The following is a 15,138-nucleotide window of genomic DNA, read 5'->3' as shown; positions in this document are numbered from 1 at the left end:
CGTGTCGGTTGGTTCCCCTCAGTCAGTACAAATCACGAGGTTTTTAAAACTGGCCTCAGACATATGCATTATTTATCCATTCCGTTTCGTCTTAAGGGAGTAAAGAAGCACTCTTATTTTCCCATGAAATATTTAAAGCTGCCCCCACCCCCAGGACTGGGCAGAAAATTCCACCCATGGCTGATGTAAATACAAAAAAGTTATGTGTGTATGTGTTTATGTGTGAATGGGGCTTTATTAGAATGTAGATCTGTGGAGTTCGCCTTCCTACAACATCCCAAAGTACTTGTGTATAAATATGTAACAAGTTCGATGTTTTCATTAGTTTGTGAGAAGCCTTGTGTACCATAATCATCCCAAGAACACACTGTACTTTCCCTAGCAAGTATTGACCAAAAGGACACTTTGTTGACATTTGTGGTACATCCTTGACTGAAGAAAAAAAAATACATATCACAGAATTTGGTTTGCTTTTCTTTTTTCTGACTGTAAATAGAGTGGGGCACAAAATTAAGTGGTTGTTGTAGATGAAGCGACTGTTTGTCTCTGGGTTGTTATTGACTAAGGCAGAGCAGGTGAAGGTCACCCGTCCCTCACCAGCAGGCTCCGCTGTCAATAGCGGAAGGAGGTTTGCAGAGCTCAGCACATCCCTTCCTCTCTGACAGAATCCAGTTGAGTCCCAGAATTCCTATATGGAGAGAAGAACGGAACTGAGGTGTTAGTCAGCACTTACAGCCGTTCTACAAAGCAAGAGTAACCCCTTGTCCTCCTGGAGACAAGCCCGCCACACTATCCCCCATGGAATGACTGGGGGGGGGGTTAACACACAGCAGGGGTGCGATCATCACCTGCCCTCCAAGCTCCATCCCGCTCTCTTCACCTGAAGAATTAAGTCCTCAGATAGCAACAGCAACCCTGAGCAAAAGCAGGGGAGGGTGTGAGAACGACGTTCTCAACCAGAAGATAAAAGTCACATGACAGAAAAGGCAGGCATGGCTTTGTCAAGCCAAACAGAACTCTCACATCTGACCTCCTGAGCCAACGCTCTCTCATCGGGAGGGCTCATGGCTCCAGGTCAACAAACTACGGAGAGGTCTGTCTGCAGACAAGTGGAGACAGAGCTCGCTGAGAGCCAGGTGTGTGAGGAACATTATGAAACGGACATACTTTCCTGATTAATTCATGAGGAGGAAACCACATGGACCCGAGCAGGGGGTTTAACCCTTCTGGTTGTAATATCAAACATACATTAGCCACTGTGACCGTTTCTCCTGCCTGAGACATTCTGCACCCAAACACTTGTTATACCAGTGCTTGGTTTTGTCTCAGGTCTAGGTAGACACACCGTCCCCTTGTGTACGGAAAGGCACACATTTAAGCATTTTTCATTATTTTTATTGAAGCGCGTTGAGTCAAGGATGTTCTATTCTGTGGTAACCCAGTTCCAAACCTATCATTGAGTTCACAGCTGGGGGTCATTTCGGAAACCTGTGGGAAGGTGGGTTGTTTTGTTAGAGATGACTCCGGAATGGGGTGTAAATTCAATCTGGTGAATTGCCCCAAGAGTGCACTTTTCCAGCTTCGCCCAAACTGTGACACACACAGCCTTGGTGACCCCACCACCCTCCCTTTGCTTCAGTCTGCCCTCTGTTCACTTGGACCTGGTCTGGTCTGTATAAACACATTGGAATAAAGGGAAGATCAGGATGTGTGTGTGTGCAGGTGGGGGAGGGGGTTGTTTCCTATTTTTTCTTCAAACGAGTTCAACTGTCTTGAAGGGCTAGCACAGCTTATGCTTGTGTACAAGAGTGATAACAACTTATTAAAAAGAGTATAGTTTGGGTAGAGAAAGGATACCTAAGTCTTTGCGTACACAACAGGGTGTGCGGACAGGACCGCAAAATACATAGAGCTAGGGTGAACTGTGGGAGCAAGGGGCTTAAACTAGCTGCTCTAGGTGTGTGCAGCTAAGGTTAAGAGATGGGGGGACAGGGGTTGGGGATTTAGCTCAGTGGTAGAGCACTTGCCTAGGAAGCGCAAGGCCCTGGGTTCGGTCCCCAGCTCCGAAAAAAAAAGAACCAAAAAAAAAAAAAAAGAGAGAGAGAGAGATGGGGGGACAAAGGCCTCACACTAGCATACAAAAAAAAATCACTGAAAACATTTTCTATTTTTTACATGAATACGTTTATGTGGGGGGAGGGGTACCTGCATGCCACAGCCTCTTGAGATCAGGGGGGCAGCCTGTGAGAGTCAGTTCTCTCCTTCTACTGTGTGGGTTCCAGACATCAAGCCCAGGTCATAGCTTGCTGGCATGCGTCCTTACCCAGAGAGACTTCTCACTGGCCCCCACTGTAAAGAAAAAGAAAAAGAAAAAAATGTAAATATTATTCCTTAGCCATTGTTATCTGTGTTGCCCGGACTCCCTGTGCCTCAAGTCCGTCATGTGTAAATTTGAGATAACAATATGCTTGCTAAGAAAATCAAATTAGTTAGTACTCGTAAAGAACCTAGGGTAGAACCTAGAAATGTGTGCTTAATAAAAATCCTCTTGCTGTTATCACAGCTGTTGCCGACACTCAGACAATCCACACACGGGCATTCGTAGAACAAGCCCTTCTTGCTGATGGCCCGCAGCGTGCTACACGAGGGGATGGTGGGAGACAGCATTCTTCACGGGGGACAGAGGATGGGACTGGGGAAAGTCCCGTCTCCATGGCAGAAGTTACTCATCTTTAAAAACACTTGTCTAGGGTCATGTTGTACTACAACGTTCCGAGATTGGAAGCCCAGCCATCCGGTCAGTCCCACTTTTGGTTTCTAGGAACCTTGAGCAAGCCTCTCACATGTTCATCTCCCTGTCTGGTGTCACTAACAGCATCGCCAAGATGGCTGTAAAGAATAACATGCTTTGCGTTGTGCGTTTTACGGCATGTCGTGCGTTCCTTGGAGGCACACAGCTTTGCGGTTCTAAACATTTTTCTCATCTTAAAATCACGGGGGGGCGGGAGGGGGGAGGGGGTGATGGGCAGCGGGAGGCGGGGGTGGGTACGGGGGTGGGGGCAGGTCATTTCTGATTTCTTTCTAGAGTTTTGTTTTGGAAATAGAGCCATGAGACCAGAATACCCACGGAAAACTGGGTTCAGAAGAAAGAGTCCTGAGCTCGGAGGTTTGGGGTTCCGGCCCGGCTTTCCAAACATGGGCACTTCCCAGGGCGTGGTCCGGGCAAATCATTTCCAGTGTCCTGGCAGCCGGTCTCCTCCCTGTAAAGTGCACATTTGAGGATTCTCTTCCCTCGGATTCCATAATCCAAACTGCCATGCATTCGTTTGCATGAATCCATGAGTCATTGAAACCTGGCAGATTTCAGAAGATTATTTAATAAGCAAAATGTCTCATAAGCATTCAACAGAACTTGGATCCTACTCCCAAAACATTGCAAACTGTGTTTGGGCAGAGACTTCAAACTTTAGAAAAAATGTTTCTTGCTTCTCTGGGGCGCAAGGCTGTGAGCAATGTTTATACTCTCGGGCACCCGCACGCTTAGTCTTTGGTACGCTCAGCCGAGAAGGATGGAGCCTCTTTCAAAATGGAAGGGAACACGTTTAGCACTTCACGTTGTTTTTTTTTATAACGCTTTAGCTGTGTTGCCCCTTCTTCTGTTTCTTGGTCAGTGTGGTCACATGGCAAAATAGTCCAGGCCCAGGAGTCACTGTGTTATGTTTTATTATTGTTCCCGTTTTTTCAAACGAATATCCTGGAACAGAAAAAATGACATCCTTGGTGCTGACGTTTCTCAAATATGTATTTTCTGTGCTCAGATGGGGCCTTACCTGATCTAGGGGTGGCCTTTGTACTGCAGTCCTGGGCACCGTGCCACCCGCCTGCGTGTCATGGAAAGGCAAATCAGTCCTTCACGTGTCTCTCCTGCCAACCACCCCAGCCACTGTCTGTGGCCGTGAACGGAACTGCAGTCAGTGGTCCAACACTTTTAAAGGACCTCTCTGGGAAAAAGCAAGTTTCTAAATAGAGAGAAGAAGCTTATCAATAGTCGGATCCACCCCTGCCTCCAGGGGCCCCGAGGTCTCTCATCCTGAATGTTTTTCTTGTGACTCAGTGGCCACGTTGGGAGGGTTGTGGAGGACATGCTCGGTGGCGCCCTTTTTCCTCCCTAAGGTTTTAATCACAACTTGGTTTATTGAAGAGGGAGGAAAGAGGAATTTGTGTCCTAGAGAGAAAAAAAGGCCTTGCAAGGTACTAGATGTTTTATATCCTCGGGGATAATTAGGGGCACATGAGTGTTGTAGCTGTTTCCACTCAGAGACGGTGGAGTCACCAACCTCAGCTCACACACAGGCTTCTGAAAACAAAACTCTGTGTAACCAACTCCTCAAGCCCTGACTGGAAACAAAGCCCCTCTCTACAGGGGCTGGTGTGCTGTGAAGGAAAGAATCCCACAGAGATTCCCACCACAGGGACTCCTGCCGGCTGTTGTCCAACCTTCACTATCTACTGCTTCTCTTCTCCCTTTTTTCTCCATGGGGCTTGGAATCCATATGGCCACACCATCCTTTGTCCGGTTCTTTGAGACCAACCCTGTCACTTTTCCTCAGCTTACTGAAATAAAATAAACACAGATCTGAATATCGAACCCATTTCTTCAAGAGTGGAAGGCACCGTGCCTGGCCTGTACATCTCGCCGCTTAATTTTGGTCAACCGATGCCAAGAGCCCGTGTCCCAGGCAGTCCATCGTGTTGGGTGATAGTAAATCTAGGCAAATCGCAGCCCCATTTCCCAAAGGTTAAGCCAAGGGAGTAGTTCTTGGGACGGGACAGCGGAGGGCCAGGCACTGTGCATGGATAGCAAGTCTTCCAACTGCCACTGAGAATAAGAATTGGTTTGGGTGTCTTATTTTGGTTTGTGTTTGGTTTTGGTTTTGTTCACACCTAACAAACACAGCCCAGAAGATCCGACAGTTCGGTTCCCTTGAAATGCCTCTGCATTCCACCAATAGTACTTAAGACAATGGGGAGAGAGCCTCCCTTGGCCTCCTCACTCACTGCCAGTTCTCTTCCACCGGAAAGCTCCCCACGTGCTGTTCTACAGGCCTGGTACCTCCTCCCGGCATCTTCCTCACTTGCTGGCATGACGCCAGGACAGTAGACAGGATGACGCAAGGCCAGTGCCCGGGCTTTGGAATCAACCAGGTACTAACCCTAGCCTCTTTTTTCCCTCTCTTTTTCTTTCTTCTTTTCCAGCTTAAAATGTCACCACCTTTATTTTCTTCTCTTTCCCCCAGAAAGCTGGGGGTTTTGAGGTTTCACAGCTTGCCTTCCCTGCTGCCCCCCCTTTCTGGATTTTTATGTATTTACATTTCGAATGTTATCTCCTTTCCAGTCCCCTCCCTTCCCCCTGCCTCTATGAGGGTGCTCCCCCTCCCACCCACCCACTCCCATCTCCCTACCCTGACATTCCCCTACAATGGGGCATCGAGCCTTCACAGGACCAAGGGCCTCTCTGCCCATTGAAACCAAACAAGGCCATCCTCTGTTACCTATATGGCTAGAGCCATGGGTCCCTCCATGTGTCCTCTTTGCTAACCCTATTCTCTATTCACCACCAACTGGGTGACTGACTGCTCAGTACCAAATCCCATGCTGTCCCTAGACTGATGCCTACCCACATGTTAATCTAAGTCCAGACCTCACAGGGACACTTTTTTACTAGCATCTGGACCTAGCACATAACAGCCACATAGCAACCATAACCTAGTCAAGATTATTCTTTCTGATGAGTCTGCCTGAACTTCTTGAAGATGCTTTCGTGCCCGGATCACAGACCTCCTTGTGAACTTTAGTCCCTTGCACTCTGGCTCTTATACCATGCTGTGAGATCCTCCGCTAGGCTGGTGGATTCCTCAGAGCAGAGCTTTGCAAGCTGGGGACATATGGAGATCCCAGCCCCTATCACAATGCCTGTGCCAACCGAGTGCTGGTTAGTTTGTGTCAGCCTGTAGCCATCTGAGAGGAGGGATCCACACGTGAGAAGATGACTTTCCAAGACTGGCTGCCGGCAATCTTAGATGTCCAGCTGGACTCGTCACCTCTGGAAGGCCACCTCACGTACAATCAAGCAGCACTGAAAATCTTTCCCTTTGTTCTTTTTTTTTTTTAAGAACAGGAAAAGGGAGTCTTTCGGTCTTCTCAGCTCCCGTGGACCCCAGCAGAATCCTGTGTCCTCGGATGCTTTTTCTCTTTGGTCCCTGGCCGGCTGCTGTTGAGGCGATAAAAGTGCAGTCCAACAGTGCTCTGTGGTAACACTGACGCTGACAACTGAAACCTTTGACCGCAGAGCTTAAGGCACTTTTTTTTCTTAAGAAACCCATCACCATCTGGCAACCTCCTAACAAAATGTCTTGGCGTTTAAGAGTTCAGAAGCGGCTAAGGGAAGGTCTACAAAACACCAGTAGCAACCTTCGCCTTGCAGACAGACTGGTGTGAAAGATTGTAGCCATCTGAGAATTAGACAGCCAGATTGACAGGAGCTAGAAAGAAACATCAAGAACCATTTACTAAAGCGGCAGATCAGAGAGGGTCTTTTCTTTCTCTCGTTTGATTTCTGCTCTTGCCGTTACAATGTTATCTGCACAATAAAAGGTTGTCAGCCCAGCGTATACACTAAGCTTAAGTTATTGTGGGAAAGCATAATATACTTACAGTGCAGATGTTAACATTATAATCCACCTTAAAATTGAATGCAAAAAAGACAATTTTCTTCCTTGCTCTTCAAAAGCTATTACTTATTCTACAAAATAAAACGGAGAAGAATTTTAGAGTTTTGTTTTTTTTCAGAGCTGGGGAGCGAACCCAGGGCCTTGCGCTTGCTAGGCAAGCGCTCTACCACTGAGCTAAATCCCCAACCCCTAGAGTTTTTTTGTTTTTTTTTTTAATCAGCTAAAATGAACTTCATTCGTCTCCTTGGGCATCAGAGACAGCAGCCTCAAAACTACTTCCTTCAGTGAGAGAGGGTGAGCCAGAGTAGTTTTTATTAAGTTTTCTTTTCATTACCCAATAGATCAGAGAACTTCCCTGGGGGCTGGGGGAGAACTACCACGAAGTGGAGAAACCCTGATTGGGAGTAACCCAGAAAATATTTTATCTTACATTTGCTTATGATGAGCACTGAAAGACAGGATGCTGGCTGAATGCAAAAAGCCAGACGTGAATCACTAAATTGCAGGTCTACAGATTGAACTCAGAAAAAGAGACTGCACTGTCCCTGTTTATTCAGTCCTTCGTCCACCCCCACAACCTACTGCCAGTAAACAGCATTGAAGAGAGGGTTAGCAGACACTGTCACTCCAGACATCTGCCTTTTAAATTAAATAGTTCCTATCCCTAAGAACAGACTTGTTAGCTGGTCAGATCTTTGCTGTCCGGTGACTGAGGCAGGCAGATCTCTGTGAATTAGAGGCCGGCCTGTTCTACTTAGAGAGTTCTGAAACAGCCAAGATACACAGTGAGACCCTGACCCAAAACAAACAAGCAAACAAAACAAAGCCAAACCAGACTGTCAGTGCTTTAAGGTGGTGTCGGGGTAGTCATTAGAAGCCACCCTCCCACCCCACCACCCCCGTGGGATCAGATGTAAGAAAGTCATGCTGAAAAGCCACCAAGAGAGAAGTGAGGAAAACAGTAACTGAAAACAGGAAGAAGGCTAGGAGGAATTTTCCCCACAAAGGCCAGCTAGCGCCTCCAGCCACGTTAAGAGGCTCACGCTGACCTGGGTCCCCCCCAAGAGAAGCTTGTTCAAAGACTCTGAACACAGGTGACCATAAAAGCCCAGTAGGAAGAACAGTGTCTGCTACTGGAAACCCAAACTGGACAGAATTCAGTCTGTCTGGACAGACAGAAGACTGAGGCACAGGAAAGGGGCATGGGAGTCTGCAGCTAAAGGATGTGCAATGCCCACCTCTCCTTCACCTCCACCACTGCCCAGAAGAGCAAGGGGATCAGGGATCGGAGGCACAGGAGAGAGGGAGGGAGGAGGGGGGCAATAGAACTTGGAACTTGAGGTATCACCTTGATGACAGCAGATCCCCAACAGCACACAGAGTGGGGACTGCAGAACTGTGTTAGGAGTCTGAGGCTGGGAGAGTCTCCATAGCTTGTAACACATTACACCTCCACTCCACCCACGTGCCCACGCTGGGATCCTAGCTGTGTGTGTAACGGCATTTCCTACAGTGTCCTGAGGCACTGAGGAAAGGTGGGTGAGCCCTTCCTAGGACCTCAACGTCTCGGGCAAAGAAACCCTGTGGAGATAAAACGATCCCACAGAGCCCCAAAGTATCGGCCTCAGAAATCAGACACTGGGGAGTCTGGCAGAAAGTAGCTCTCCAGGCCCACTTTCTTTTGCTGTCACAGATACCACAGCCAAAAGCAGCACTGGCAGGAGAGGGTTTGTTTGGTTCACACATCCAATCACAGACCACCGTTGATGGAACTCGGGGCAGGAACTGGAGCTGGAGTAGAAAGAAACTAGCTTACTAGCTTACGCTTGGACTCACGTTTGGCTACACTCCAAGGACCCCCTGCCCAGAGGTGGCACCCTACACAATGGGCGGGGCTCTCCCACACTAATCAATGATCAAGAAATGCCCCACAGGTTTGCCTACAGGTCTGCTGGAGGCAGTTCCTCAGTGGAAGTTCCTTCTTCCCAGAGGACCTGAACTTACGTCAAGTTGTCAGGAAAAACCCTTAATAGCACTGGGGTCTTCAACCACAGAAACCTTCCCTCTGGTGGGATTTGCTGCTTTAACATGCTTGACTCACTGAGACTAGCCACACTCTCCACCAACTTCCAAGTTTGGTTTAAGGTGTGTGGGGGGATGAGGGTAGGGTGGGGTGAGAAAATCAATTCGGGACCTAAATAAGGAAGTTGCAAAATCAATCTACAGCCTTCATGAGAAAGACGTCAAGGTGGATGAAACGGTAACTTAAGTAAAGATTTTAAAACATGGAGGGGGAAAAAAAAACAACAGCAAGGAGGTTTGAAGACCAAAAAAAAAAAAAAAAACCAACAACAACAACAACAAAAAAAAAACAAAAAACAAAAAACAAAAAAACAAAAACAAAAACAAAAACACAACCATTCTAGAACTGAATAAAAGAAAGAAAGAATTAAGCCATCAGCAATGCATAATCAACAAAAAGGCCTAGTTGAATAGAAGAAGAGCTCTGAGGTATGTTCAAGAGGCCGAAGGGGCTGGAGAGACAGCTGAGGAGGTAAGAACACTGGGTGCTCTTCCAGAGGACCTGAGTTCGATTCCCAGCAACCACATGGTGGCTCACAACTCCAGTTCCAGGGGAGCAGACATTCCGTTTTGGCCTTCAAGGGCACCAGGAATACACAAGGTATGCAGACCTGCAAACAGGCGGTACACCCATATACATAAGATAAAATTTAACTTTAAAAAGGTGTCAGAAGGAATCCATGGGTAAGGAGGAGGAGGAGCCAAGATAAAGTATAAAAAGAATTTAGTCGATAAAATTATATCCGAGAATTTCCCAGTGCTGGTGAAAAAGGGGAGGGTCTAGCCCTAAGTGATACGAGACCCTTAGAACTCCAGGCAGATAGGATTGGAGAAGACTCCATTATGTATCATAGTCGAGATGTCAACAGTGCAAAGCAAAGGGGCTACGCTAAAAGCTGTGAGGGAAAAAAACAAAACTCACATACAAAGGGAGAGCCACGAGGAGGATATCAGACCATCTGTTAGATCGTTCCACTCTTAAGAAATCAGGAAAGGGGGCTGGGGATTTAGCTCAGTGGTAGAGCGCTTACCTAGGAAGTGCAAGGCCCTGGGTTCGGTCCCCAGCTCCGAAAAAAAGAAAAAAAAAAAAAGAAATCAGGAAAGAATATATTTCATATGATCTATGGCCCTGGAAGACCGCCAAAGGGAGCCGATTATGCCCTACAAGGGAATGATCCTAAGCAAGGAAGAGACGGGGAGCCAGCCTCAGGTCACCCAACCAGATGAACAGCCATCAAAGCAGGAAATAGCACGCACTTCTCTGTGGTAATCTTAAATGGAAACGGCGTTAATTTACCAATTAAAGGATGCAGACCGACTAGATCGTAAAACAAGATCTGGGGCCAGCTTGGTGATTCAGTGGGGTGAAAGTGCTCGTTGCCCAACCCCGATGACCCGAGTTTGATCCATAGAACCTGCTTTGTAGATGGAAAGCACTGACTCCTGAAAGGTGTCCTCTGGTCTGCACACTTGTCCCATGTCACACATGCACCCACATGTCATAGACATACCCCCCGGGAAAAAAAATGAAAAGAAAGATTTTAAACAAAACCCAATTATCTGCAATCCCTGAAAAGCTCACAGTTACTACCAAAGACGCCGAAGAATGAAGTCGAATGCTGGCAGTCGATCTGCCTGCCCCGTGAAGGGGAGAAGCTAGTGTCCTGGTTCTCCTGCCCGATTGCATAGACTTCAAACTAAAGCTGGTCAGAGCAGAGAGAGAGAGGGTCCCTTCGTGTTAGTGCAGAGCGCGGTACACCAAGAAGATATAGACTTGTGAATGTTTATTCACTGACTGGGAGCTGCAAATTTTATGAAATTAGTATTAGAAAGCACAACACATGGGTCCTGACACAAGAGGAGTGGAGATGTCACTACCCCCACCCCATCCTATTTAGATAAGTCTTCCAGTCTAAGAATTAGTAAAGACAGTTTAGAGCTAAAGAATACCACAGATCAGTGGACTTAACAGGGGACTAACAGGTATCTCACTTAACAGACAGGGACTACATAGTCTTCTACACGTGGAACCTTCTTCAAAACGGATCGCGTTACAGGGTGCAAATCAAGGCTTAGCAAGGAAAGAAGCCACTGTGTATCCTATTGGACCACAATACACTAAACACACAAATCAATACCAAGAGAGACTCGGAGACGACCCGAGTACTGGGAAACCGAACAATCCACTTTTGAATGAACAAGCGGGCCATTGAAGAAATCAGGGAGGACATTTCAAAGTTCCTAGAATCCAGTGAACTGGAGCTTAACCCAGCAGCACCTCTGATGGACAGTGCAGGCTGTCCTAAGAGGAAGCTCGTGGTTTAAAAGGCGGAGCGATCTCAGAGGGATGACCTACTGGTGGGCCTCAAGGTTCTAGAAAAACAAGAAAAAGCCAAACTCAACTTGCAGTAAACTGGAAAGGATGACGAGAGATTAGGAGAGAAAGGAGTGAGATTCGGAACAATCCATGAAATTAATCAATAGTGTTAGTTCCTAGAAAAGATTGAGGAAGTCAGCAAATGCCTGGATAAGCTAACCAAAACGGTGAGACGACCCAAATTGATTAAATTAAAGATAAAGACTCCAGTGATGAGTCAACTTACTGGGAAGGCTTTGGGTACGTTCCCCAAAGCTGAAGGCCTTAAAAGAAATTGATTAGTTTCTACCTGCTATGACCCATCAAATTAAATTCTGACAACATAGACGATGTCATCAGACCCATAACGAGCAGTGAGATTGGAAGAGACACTAAGAATCCCCCACACAAAGAAAACGTCCTAGGCCAGATGAATTCACTGCTGACTCAAACTCTGACAGAACACCCAACGCCAACCATTTTCAAACTGTTCCGCAGAAAGAAATGAAAAACTGGACTCGTTCTCTGAAGTCAGTGTTACATCAACATTGTCCTGGCCAACTCTGTCATCTTGACACAAGCTAAAGTCGTCTTAGAGGGAAAATAAACATCTCAACTGAAAATCAAAAAGCCTCCATAAGACCAGGCTGTAGGCAAGCAAGCCTGAAGAGCATTTCCTTAATTAGTGATTGATGGGACAGTGCCCAACCCACTGGGGGGTGGGGGGGTGCCACCGGGTAGGTGGTCCTAAGGTGTATAAAAAACGAAAGCTGAGCAAGCCATGAGGAGGAAGCAGTACGCAGCACCCCTCCACGACCTCTGTCTGTGTCAGCTCCTTCCTCTAGCTGGGCACTTGCCTGGATTGGGTTCATGCCTTGGCGTCCCAGCATAGACTGTGGTGCAGAATACATGAGCCAAATAAAGTTCTTCCGGTTTTCCTCTCCCAGTTAACTTTGGTCATAGTGTCTCACCGAAGCAGTAGGAAAGTAACTAAGAAAAAAAAAATCAAAACCAGAAAAGGACACAGACCCAAAAGGAAGAAAACTATAGACCGATTCCCCAGATGAATGGGGATGTGAAAATTCCCACCAAAATGCTTACAAACCAAATCCCACACTCTAACAAGATCATACAGATGGTGGCCAAACTGACTTCATCACAGGGATGCAAGGTTGGTTCAAGGTAGACCAATCAATAAATAACACGTCAGTGTTCGTCTCTATACATGCAGGGAGGACGTCTGACAAAGTTCGACATGCTCTCATGATAGACATCTGAAGAGATAAGAATTAATGGACCACACTGCAATGTATTTAAGCTGTTTACAACAAACCCACAGTCAACCTTATACTAAATGAGGGAAAACTGAGAGAACTTCCTCTGAAATCTAGAGCAAGATAAGTGTGCCTGCTCTCTCCAGTCTTAGCCAGAAGAGCAGGACAAGCAAGATACTTAAAGACTGAAACACAAATCAGAGGGAAGAAGTAAAATTACCCATTAGCAAACAGCATGGCTTTATACGTGAAAGACCCCATAAACTCAATCGAAAACTGTAAAGTTTGATGAACGCTTTCAGTAAAATCACAGGATACAATATTAACAATCAGTAGTTTTCATAAATGCCGATAACGAACTTGCTGAGAAAGAAATCAGAAAGTTACACCATCCAGAACAGCATCGAAAACAATTAAATACCTAAAAATAAACCTAACAAAGGAGGTAAAGGGTCTCTACGGTGAAAAGTTAAGGCTTCTCGGGAAGATTGAAGACGAATGAGATCGGAAAGACCTTTCATACTTAGCTTGATAGCTCAGCGTGGGAAAACCTCTGTCAAACGAGGTAATGTGGAATCAATGCAGTCTGCACCAAAATTACAGTGGCATTCTTTGCAGAACTAGAAAAGAAGCGTTTTAACTCATACAGAGACATAAAACATCTCACACAGTCAAAGGAAGACAAAGAAGAAAGCTCATGGCCAGTGCTCCCACACGCTCCACCATTATAATACAGACCCTTAGTGACAGCCAAAACAGTCCTGCAGACCAACGGAACAAAATTGTGGGCCCAGAAACAAGGGGCAGGCTGCAGACAGCTTGCTTTTTAAAAAGGAGGAGAAAGAGACAACCCATTCAACAAATGGTGCTGGCGAAATTATAGACACACATAAAGAAGAGAGAATGTCAACCAAACCTCTCACCCTGCACAAAAGATCAAATGGAAACAAAGTGGACGAAAAACATTGATTTAAAGTTGGGAACACTAGAAGATCTGAAGGTAAACCACTTCGTGATACAGACAATAGGTAAGACTTCCTGAGCAGGGTTCAAGAGCATGGGCAAAAAATACATGGACCCACATGACACTCACTAAAAGACTTCTCCGTCCAACCAGGGAAGGTGTCAGCAGAGAGAACAGACAGTGTGAGAACATTGCCAGCTTCAGACGGGGAGCTAATATCTAGAACACATAAAAAACTGCAAAGGTAACACACACACATTCGCACAGGTCACAGACTGCCAATCAGTGAACGGACCAATGAGCTGAATGCACGGCTCTCAAAAGAGGAAATGAGGACGGTCAACAGTTGGGCATCGTTTCTTTCTTTTTTTTTTTTCTTTTCTTTTTTCTTTTCAGAGCTGGGGACCGAACCCAGGTCCTTGAGCTTGCTAGGCAAGCGCTCTACCACTGAGCTAAATCCCCAACCCCTAAAACTTTTGGAAGAACAGTCAGCACTCTTTTTTTTTTTTTTTTTTGGTTCTTTTTTCCGGAGCTGGGGACCGAACCCAGGGCCTTGCGCTTCCTAGGTAAGCGCTCTACCACTGAGCTAAATCCCCAGCCTCCTGGGCATTGTTTCTTAATGTTCAGCATCCTTAGCCAACAGGAAAATCCAAATTGAAAGGACTTTGAGATTCTAGATTATGTCAATCAAAGGGCTAGCATAAACCAACCACATGGCCACTTGCTGGTCTGGGTAAGGGAAGAGTTTTTATTGGTATGAGAGAGAGAGAGAGAGAGAGAGAGAGAGAGAGAGAGAGAGAGAGAGAGAGAGAGAGAGAGACAGACAGACAGACACAGACAGAGAGACAGAGAGACAGAGACAGAGACAGAGAGACAGAGAGACAGAGACAGACAGAGACAGACAGAGACAGAGACAGACAGAGAGACAGAGACAGAGACAGAGACAGACAGTCACACCTGGAAGTGTCAGAGTAGTGAGAGGAAGTGGACCGGACATGGCCAACAGAGTGGACCTAACCAGGGGCAAAACAGAGGGGTGGGGGTGAGCAGAGTGTGTGTGCGTGTGTGTGTGTGTGTGTGTCTGTGTCTGTGTCTGTGTCTGTGTCTGTATGTCCCTGTGCATGTCTGCGTGGTTTTATGTGTGTCTGTGTGTCTGTGTGTGTGTGTCTGTGTGTCTGTGTCTATCTCTGTGTCTGTGTGTATGTGTCATGTGTGTGTCTCTGTTTGTATCTCTGTGTGTATATCTGTGTATGTGTCTGTGTATATGTGTCTGTGTGAGTGTCTATGTGTGTGTGTGTGTGTCTGTATCTCTGTGTGTGTGTGTTTCTGGGTTTATGCACCTGTGTGTGTGTGTGTGTGTCTGTGTGTATGTGTCTCTGTGTCTGTGTGCTGTGTGTCTATGTCTGTGTCTGTGTGCTGTGTGTCTATGTCTGTGTGCTGTGTGTCTGTGTCTGTGTCTGTGTGCTTGTATGTGACAGGGGCAGGGGATAGGGAAAACAGCAGGGTTATAAGGAGAATGAGTAGTTGTGGGTAGGGAAGCCCATGAGCTGGAGAAGGGCTGGGATCCCAGCATGGACTTTGAAATCATGATAACAGGAGCCTGGAGGCCAGCATGTTATTTGGTGTGCTAGTAGGCACCTTGGAGAGCCATTTGTCCCTTCCGCCAGTGAAAAGGAAAAATGATTCCTTTTGGCAGAGGGAAACTGGCTTCACGAGTTTCTGAGGAATGCT

At 46.6% G+C, this 15,138-nt stretch overlaps 1 long non-coding RNA gene across 4 annotated transcripts in view; it reads right to left on the bottom strand.

Moving 5' to 3' along the window:
• Positions 1–461: 461 nt before the first annotated feature.
• LOC103692969 (uncharacterized) overlaps positions 462–15,138 on the bottom strand; it is a 78,034-nt gene continuing 63,357 nt past the window's right edge. For 2 of the 4 annotated variants that reach the window (XR_015624977.1, XR_015624974.1), the window contains exons 5-7: positions 3,128–3,754; positions 2,206–2,349; positions 462–688 (exon numbers count right to left, since the gene is read on the bottom strand). This is a non-coding gene — a long non-coding RNA (uncharacterized LOC103692969). Of the gene's footprint in view, positions 689–1,373; positions 1,489–2,205; positions 2,350–3,127; positions 3,755–15,138 lie in introns of those variants that run through there. The other 2 variants (XR_015624975.1, XR_015624978.1) reach the window with 1 other exon arrangement.

The sequence above is a fragment of the Rattus norvegicus genome, chromosome 7, assembly GCF_021556685.1.
Source record: "Rattus norvegicus strain SHRSP/BbbUtx chromosome 7, alternate assembly SHRSP_T2T, whole genome shotgun sequence".
NCBI lineage: Eukaryota > Metazoa > Chordata > Mammalia > Rodentia > Muridae > Rattus > Rattus norvegicus.
The sequence above is the reverse complement of the archived record's forward strand: the minus strand, read 5'-3'. Positions and strand labels throughout refer to the sequence as shown.